The following is a 9,175-nucleotide window of genomic DNA, read 5'->3' on the forward strand; positions in this document are numbered from 1 at the left end:
TGTATGATAGAACCAGGATGTTTCTGAAATCCCTTGACTTCCACTATGCCATGCACTTCATATGGCAAACGACTGATATTAGATTAGGGAGTGGCAGAGGATGAGATGGTTACATAGCAACATCAACTCAGTGGACATGAATTTGAGCAAACTCTGTGGGATATTGGAGGACAGAGGAGCCTAGCATGCTGTAACCCATGGGGTAGCAAAGAATCAGACACAACTTAGTGACTAAAAAACAACAAAGGTTACACATATCAAAATAGCTTTATATAGCATGTTAGGGAAATTGGTGTTAAGTTCTGAGGACCTGGTAACCACAATTTCTTTGAACTGAAAGCCTGTGATGGTTCTCCAGATTTATTCCCTGATTGATATTTACCAGCACAGGTTGGTTGATATTAGGGAAGTTATAGTAAAATAAGTCTCTAGTTTTAAGTTTTTCTTCTCTTTGCCAGACCTTTTTAGATGCAATTGCTACCTTCCTAAAGGAAAAAAAATTAGTATATAATACCTTTTTCCCATAAATTTTCATTGCAGTTACTTGTTGATTGAACCTTTTGAATTCCTGGTTTGCAATTGTATTGAAGATAATGATTAATAGCTGGTTTGGATTTGTCTGCTTACTTTCATGTGATTTCAAGTACAAATTTTCTCTCACTACAATACAGTTAAACTTCTTATTGCAGATCTAATAAACTATACACATGTGGGCATATATACAAATATATTTGAACTCAATTGCACTTATTGTAATTAATGATCTGTTTGGCTTTATTCCTGACATTTTGTTTTGTGTCTCCTGTTTCTATGATTTCTTATTGTGTATTTTTCCATCTTTTGTTGGAATACTTGACTTTCCTTTGTTCCATATTATTTTTCTTCTAGTGGCTTGGCAGTTGATATATCACATCCCAGCTATTTTATAGATATATTCAGCATTTAATGAAATATTTATTGAGGCTACCAAGGGAGCCTAAATATTCATCCCTTTTCCTCTTTGGAATTTAGACTCACTGAGAAATAGATAGAGAAGCATGTTAGAAATTGAAACATAGATTTTACCTCAGTGCTAGTAAAACTGGGTTAGAGAAGGAGTGAGTCTGAGTTTGAAACAAAGCTTCCTACTCCTTTCCACACAAATGGAACATAGCCTTCTGCAGGAAGGAGAACAAGGAGCAAGTGACTTGGCCCTACATGCTAGCCCCATGCCAGTGGGAAGAAAAGTCATGGGGAACTTTCCCCAGGCCAAAATGAAGGGGGCAAGAGAACAAGAGAGCAGAGGCAGAGCAAGAGTCCCAAAAGGCTCATTCATGAAGAAACAGAATTGTTGGTGACCTCCACCCAGACTCATGAATCAAACAAATGACTTCTGGGACTGTCCCAAGACCTGTGCAGGTCCTGGCAACTTTTATTCTAAAAGGTCCCTATGTCAAATCAAGTGTATTTATACACATTCACACTAATATATATATATATTATATTATATATAATATATTATAACATATTAATTATATTAAATATATTGATTATATTTAATATAAAATTAATATATTAATTATATTTAACATATTAAATATATTATATAATATATATTATACTTTTGGAAAGGTTTTTGTGATTTTTGATTGTGAAAGTATTTTGCTCTGAATAAATCTTAATTTATGCTCAAGTATGATGTCTTCACCAGAGAAGGCAATGGCACCCCACTCCAGTATTCTTGCCTGGAAAATCCCATGGATAGAGGAGCCTGGTAGGCTGCAGTCCATGGGGTCGCAAAGAGTCGGACACGACTGAGCAACTTCATTTTAACTTTTCACTTTCATGCATTGGGGGAGGAAATGGCAGCCCACTCCAGTGTTCTTACCTGGAGAATCCCAGGGACTGGGGAGCCTGGTTGGCTGCCATCTATGGGGTCACACAGAGTCGGACACAACTGAAGTGACTTAGCTTAGCAGCATGATGTCTTCACAATTATCATGAAGGCTCAGTATTCTGATTAAGTAAAAAAAATTAATCTATAAATTGTTTCCCAAAGTGACTAATTTCAAATACCATATTTAGCAGTTAAAAAGGTTAATATATGGCATGTTAGGAAAATGATTCCACATCTTTTTAAATACTAAAATCTCAACTTTTCAGTGTTCGTTTTGGAGAAAATAGTTTTTTTAAAAATCAGTTTCAACATATCCATGAGTTCTAGACACTGGGTCTATAGTTTCTTATGGGTTACAGTGTGATACACAGTTCTGTGGGGAGGAGCAGTCCACGAGGGGAGTGGTTTGCATGATGAACATTTTCTATAACTTCCTAGAACATTTCTAGAACAATTTTCTAGAACTTCTCTGAGGAGATTAAAAAATTTAGTTTTAGGGACTGAGGATAGGACACTTCAAGAGTTAGAAAACTTCCAGAGACATCCTTATATTTCTCTCTTATCCGTTGATTTAATCAGTATCTACTTGTTATTGTTGTTCAGATGCTCAGTCATGTCCAGCTCTTTGCAGGAGTCCTGCATGGACTGCAGAAGGCCAGGCTTCCTTTTCCTTTACCATCTCCTTGAGCTTGCTCAAACTCATGTCCACTGAGTTGGTGATACCATCCAACCATGTCATCCTCTGTCATCCCCTTCTCCTCCTGCCCTCAATCTTTCCCAGCATCAGGGTCTTTTTCAATGAGTCAGCTCTTTGTATCAGATAGCCAAAGTATTGGAGCTTCAGCTTCAGTATCGGTCTTTCCAATGAATATTCAGATTGATTTCCTTTAGGATTGACTGGTTTGATCTCCCTGCAGTCCAATATATATATTCTTCCATATATACATCAAAAAATATTATGTACTTTACTTTTACTCCATCCAAGAACACTAATTTTGAAATTACTTATGATTTTCAAGTCAAACGCTGTATTTTATTTTTATGTCATGCATCGCCAATTATTTAGACAATGGGAAGATTTACTGAAGGACAAATGGATGAATAGCATGTTAGACATATATGTGTATATATATATTATATAGATAGATAAATTTGAGCTTCCCAGGTGACTCAGAAGGTAAAGAATCCACCTGAATGCAGGAGACCTGGGTTCAATTCCTGGGTTGGGAAGATCCCCTAGAGGGGGGCATGGCAACCCACTCTAGTATTCTTACCTGGAGAATCCCCAGGGACAGAGGAGCCTGGTGGGCTACAGTCCATGTGGTCGCAAAGACTCAGACATGACTGAGTGACTAAGCATATATATATATATACACACACACATATATAATATATATATCTACGGGCTTCTCTCTGGAGAAGGAAATGGAAACCCACTCTTGCCTGGAAAATCCCATGAATGGAGAAGCCTTGTAGGCTACAGTCCATGGGGTTGCAAAGAGCCAGACACAACTGAGCAACTTCATTTTCACTTTATGGGCTTCTCCAATGCAGGAGATGTAAAAGACCCCGATTCCATCCCTGGGTCAGCAAGATCCCCTGGAGGAGGGCATGGCAACCCACTCCAGTATTCTTGCCTGGAGAATTCCAAGAATAGCCTGGCAGGCTATTCTCTTTGTGACTAGTGTCACCTGAGAAGCCCATATGTTTGTGTGTAGACATACACAGATACCCACATACCTGAATGTTCTAGTGGTTTTCCCTACTTTCTTCAATTTAAGTCTGAGTTTGGCAAGAAGGAGTTCATGATCTGAACCACAGTTAGCTCCTTGTCTTGTTTTTGCTGATTGTATAGAGTCTCTCCATCTTTGGCTCCAAAGAATATAATCAATCTGATTTTGATGTTGACAATCTGATGTCCTTGTGTTGAGTCATTTCTTGTGTTGTTGGAAGAGGGTATTTGCTATGACCAGTGAATTCTCTTGGCAAAACTCTGTTAGCCTTTGCCTGGCTTCATTTTGTACTCCAAGGTCAAACTTGCCTGTTACTCCAGTGTCTATTGACCTCCTACTTTTGCATTCCAGTCCCCTATGATGAAAAAGATATCTTTTTTGGGTGCTAGTTTTAGAAGGTCTTGTAGATCTTCAAAGAACCATTCAACTTCAGCTTCTTCAGCATTATTGGTTGGGGCATAGACTTGGATTATTGTGATATTGAATGGCTTGCCTTGGAAATGAACAGAGATCATTCTGTCATTTTTGAGACTGCACCCAAGTACTGCATTTCAGACTCTTTTGTTGACTATGAAGGCTACTCCAGTTCTTCTAAGGGATTCTTGCTCACAGCAGTAGATATAAAGGTCATCTGAATTAAATTTGCCCATTTCAGTCCATTTTAGTTCACTGATTCCTCAAATGTTGATGTTCACTCTTGCCATCTCTTGTTTGACCACTTCTAATTTACCTTGATTCATACACCTAACATTCTAGGTTCCTGGGCAATATTGTTCTTTACAGCATCAGACTTTACTTCCATCACCAGTCACATCCACAACTGGGTGTTGTTTTCACTTTGGGTTCATCTTTTCATTCTGAAATTATTTCTCCACTCTTCTCCAGTAGTATATTAGGCACCTACTGAACTGGGGGTTCTTGGGGTTCTCAAGGTGAGAATACTGAAGTGGTTTGCCATTCCCTTCTCCAGTGGACCACGTTTTGTCAGAACTCTTCACTATGACCCATCTGTCTTGGGTTGCCCTATATGGCATGGCTCATACTTTCATTGAATTAGACAAGGCTGTGGTCCATGTGATCAGTTTGATTAGTTTTCTGTGATCGTGATTTTTATTCTGTCTGCCCTGTGATGCATAAGAATATGAGGCTTATGGAAGCTTCCTGATGGGAGAGATTGACTGTGGGGGGAATTGGGTCTTGTTCTGATGGGTGGTGCCATGCTCAGTAAATCTTTAATCCAATTCTGTTGATACATGTGGCTGTGTTCCCTTTCTGTGGTTTGACCTGAGACCAAACTGTGGTAGAGGTAATGAAAATAATGGCAACCTCCTTCAAAAGGACTTGTGCACCCACTGTTTTATTCAGTTCACTTTGACCCTTCAACAGGCCACTCTCAACCCACACTTCTGCCAGAGACTCCTGGACACTCACAGGCAAGTCTGAGTCAGTCCCTTGTGGGATCACTGTTCCTTTCTCCTGGGTCCTGTTGTGCACAATGTTTTGTTTGTGTTCTCCAACAGTCTGTTTCCCCAGTCCTGTGTAAATTCTATAATCAAATCCCACTGGCCTTCAAGGTCAAATTCCCTGGGAATTCTCAGTCCCTTGCCAGATCCCCAGGTTGGGAAATCTGTTGTAGGTCTTAGAACTTTCTTAACAACATGATAATTTCTTTGGTATAATTGTTCTGCAGTTTGTGGGTCATCTGCTCAGTGGCTCTATGGTGGGGTTAATGGCAACCTCTATCAAGAGGGCTTATGCCACATGCAGTGTGACCCGGGTCTGCTGCATCCAGATCCTCTGCCCATGTGGCAGGCTACTGCTGACCTATGCCTCCACATGAGACACTTAAACACTCAAAGGCAGGTATGGCTCAGTCTCTGTGGGGTCTCTGGGTCATGCTGAGCACAACGTTTTGCCTGAGCCTTCTGAGCGTCTTTGACAGGTATGGGGTTTGATTCTAAACACGATTTTGCCCCTCCTACCATCTTGCTGGAGTTTCTCCTTCACCTTGGATATGGGATATCTATTTTGGTAAGATCCAACATTCTCCTGTCGATGGACAGTGAGCTACAATTTTGGAGTTCTCACAGGAAAAGAGTGCATATCCTCTACTCCTCCATTTTGCTCCATATATACCACTAGACCATTCAGGTATGACCTAATCAAATCCCTTATGATTATACAGTGGAAGTGACAAATAGATTTATGGGATTAGATCTTATGGAGAGAATGCTTGAAGAACAATGGACAGAGGTTCATGACATTGTACAGGAGGCAGTGGTCAAGAACATCCCCAAGAAAAAGAAATACAAAAAGGCAAGATGGTTGTCTGAGGAGGCCTTACAAATAGCTGAGAAAAGAAGAGAAGCTAAAAGAAAAAGAGAAAAGGAAAGATATACCCATCTGAATGCAGAGTTTCCAAGAATAGCACAGAAATATAAGAAAGGCTTCCTCAGTGATCAATGCAAAGAAACACAGAAAACAATAGAAAGGGAAAAACTAGAGATCTCTTCAAGAAAATTAGAGATACAAAGGGAACATTTCATGTAAAGAAGGACAAAATAAGGACAGAAATGGTATGGACCTAACAGAAGCAGAAGATATTAAGAAGAGGTAGTGAGAATATACAGAACTATACAAAAATATCTTAATGACCCAGAAAACCATGATGGTGTGATCACTAATCTAGAGCCAGACATCTTGGAGTGAAGTCAAGTGGGCCTTAGGAAGCATCACTGTGAACAAAGCTAGTGGAGGTGATGGAATTCCAGTTGAGCTATTTCAAATCCTAAAAGATGATGCTGTGAAAGTGCTGCACTCAATATGCCAGCAAACTTGGAAAATTCAGGCATGGCCACAGGACTGGAAAAGGTCAGTTTTCATTCCAATCCCAAAGAAAGGCAATGACAAAGAATGCTCAAACTACTGCACAATTGCACTCATCTCACACACTAGCAAAGCAATGCTCAAAATTCTCCAAGTGAGTCTTCAACAGTACATGAACTTTGAACTTCCAGATGTTCAAGCTGGATTTAGAAAAAAGCAAAGGAACCAGAAATCAAATTGCCAACATCCAATGGATCATAGAAAAAGCAAGAGAGTTCCACAAAAACATCTACTTCTGCTTTATTGACTATGCCAAAGTCTTTGACTCTGTGGATCACAACAAACTGTAGAAAATTCTTAAACAGATGGGAATACCAGACCACCCAACCTGCCTACTGAGAAATCTGTATGCAGGTCAAGAAGCAACAGCTAGAATTGGACATGGAACAATGGGCTGGTTCCAAATCGGGAAAGGAGTATGTCTGGCTGTATATTGTCACCCTGCTTATTTAACTTACATGCAGATTACATCATGCAAAATGCTGGGCTGGATGAAGCACAAGCTGGAATTAAGATTGCCAGGAGAAATATCAATAACCTCAGATTGCAGGTGACACCACCCTCATGGCAGAAAGCAAAGAAGAACTAAAGAGCCTCTTGATGGAAGTGAAAGAGGACAGTGAAAAAGCTGCCTTAAAACTCAACATTCAAAAAATGAAGATCATGGCTTCCAGTCCCATCACTTCATGGCAAATAGACACGGAAACAATGGAAACAGTGAGACTTTATTTGGGGGGGCTCCAAAATCACTGCAGATGGTGACTGCAGCCATGAAATTAAAAGACACTTGATCCTTGGAAGAAAAGTTACAACCAATCTAGACATCATATTAAAAAGCAGAGACATTACTTTGCCAACATAGGTCTGTCTAGTCAAAGCTATGGTTTTTCCAGTAGTCATGTATGGATGTGAGAGTTGGACTATAAAGAAAGTTGAGCACCAAAGAATCGATGCTTTTGAACTGTGGTGTTGGAGAAGGCTTAAGAGTCTTGTGGACTGCAAGGAGATCCAATCAGTCCAACCTAAAGGAAATCAGTCCTGAATATTCATTGGAAAGACTGATGCTGAAGCTGAAACTACAATACTTTGGCCACCTGATGTGAAGAACTGACTCATTGGAAAAGGCCCTGATGCTGGGAAAATTGAAGGCAGGAGGGAAAGGGGATGACAGAGGATGAGATGGTTGGATGGGATCACCGACTTAATGGACATCAATTTGAGTGACCTCAGTGAGGTGGTTTCAGACAAGGAAGCCTGGTGGCTGTAGTTCATGGGGTCATAAAGAGTTGGACACGACTGAGCAACTGAACTGAAGTGAACTGAACCGAAGATAGTGAAGTTCAGGTTCTATATTTTACCACAATAAAAAAAGAAAAAGTGTTTTATTTGTAAGTTAATGGATTTGGTTTACTAACATTTTGATCAGAACTTTTGCATATATGTTATAAATGAAATTGGTCAGTAGTTTGTCCTTTCTTACAATCCCCTTGTCAACTTTTTGTATAAAGAATTGCCTCAATAAAGAATTGATAATATAGCAATGTTCCTACATATAACAATAATAATGCTTCTACATATGATAATATATAATAATACTCCTACATATAATAATATAAGTTCAATAAGCAGGGTGACAATATACAGCCTTGACGTACTCCTTTTCCTATTTGGAACCAGTCTGTTGTTCCATGTCCAGTTCTAACTGTTGCTTCCTGACCAGCATACAGGTTTCTCAAGAGGCAGATCAGGTGGTCTGGTATTCCCATCTCTTGAAAAATTTCCCACAGTTTATTGTGATCCACACAGTCAAAGGCTTTGGCATAGTCAATAAAGCAGAAATAGACATTTTTCTGGAACTCTCTTGCTTTTTCAATGATCCAGTCGATGTTGGCAATTTGATCTCTGGTTCCTCTGCCTTTCCTAAAACCAGCTCGAACATCTGGAAGTTCACAGTTCACATACTGCTGAAGCCTGGCTTGGAGAATATTGAGCATTACTTTACTAGCATGTGAGAAGAGTGCAATTGTGCAGAAGTTTGAACATTCTTTGGCATTGCCTTTCTTTGGGATTGTAATGAAAACTGACCTTTTCCAGTCCTGTGGCCACTGCTGAGATTTCCAAATTTGCTGACATGTTGATTGCTATGCAGAGTACATCATCAGAAATGCTGGCCTGGAAGAAGCACAAGCTGGAATTAAGATTGCTGGGAGAAATACCAATAACCTCAGATATGCAGATGACAACACCCTTATGGCAGAAAGTGAAGAGGAACTAAAAAGCCTCTTGATGAAAGTGAAAGAGGAGAGTGAAAAAGTTGGCTTCAAGCTCAACATTCAGAAAATGAAGATCATGGCATCTGGTCCCATCACTTCATGGGAAAAAGATGGGGAAACATTGGAAACAGTGTCAGACTTTATTTTGGGGGGCTCCAAAATCACTGCAGATGGTGACTGCAGCCATGAAATTAAAAGACACTTACTCCTTGGAAGAAAAATTATGACCAACCTAGATAGCATATTAAAAAGCAGAGACATTACTTTGCCAACAAAGGCCCGTCTAGTCAAGGCTATTTTCTTTCCAGTGGTCATGTATGGATGTGAGAGTCGGACTGTGAAGAAAGCTGAGTGCTGAAGAATTGATGCTTTTGAACTGTGGTGTTGGAGAAGCCTCTTGAGAGTCT

The 9,175-nt window shown here is 39.8% G+C and overlaps 1 pseudogene; it reads right to left on the bottom strand.

The window, feature by feature from the left end:
- The window catches only part of LOC120858002, an 82,203-nt pseudogene extending 77,782 nt beyond the window's left edge, over positions 1–4,421 (bottom strand).
- Positions 4,422–9,175: the final 4,754 nt, after the last annotated feature.

The sequence above is a fragment of the Oryx dammah genome, unplaced genomic scaffold (assembly GCF_014754425.2).
Source record: "Oryx dammah isolate SB20612 unplaced genomic scaffold, SCBI_Odam_1.1 HiC_scaffold_29, whole genome shotgun sequence".
NCBI classification, from domain to species: Eukaryota; Metazoa; Chordata; class Mammalia; order Artiodactyla; family Bovidae; genus Oryx; species Oryx dammah.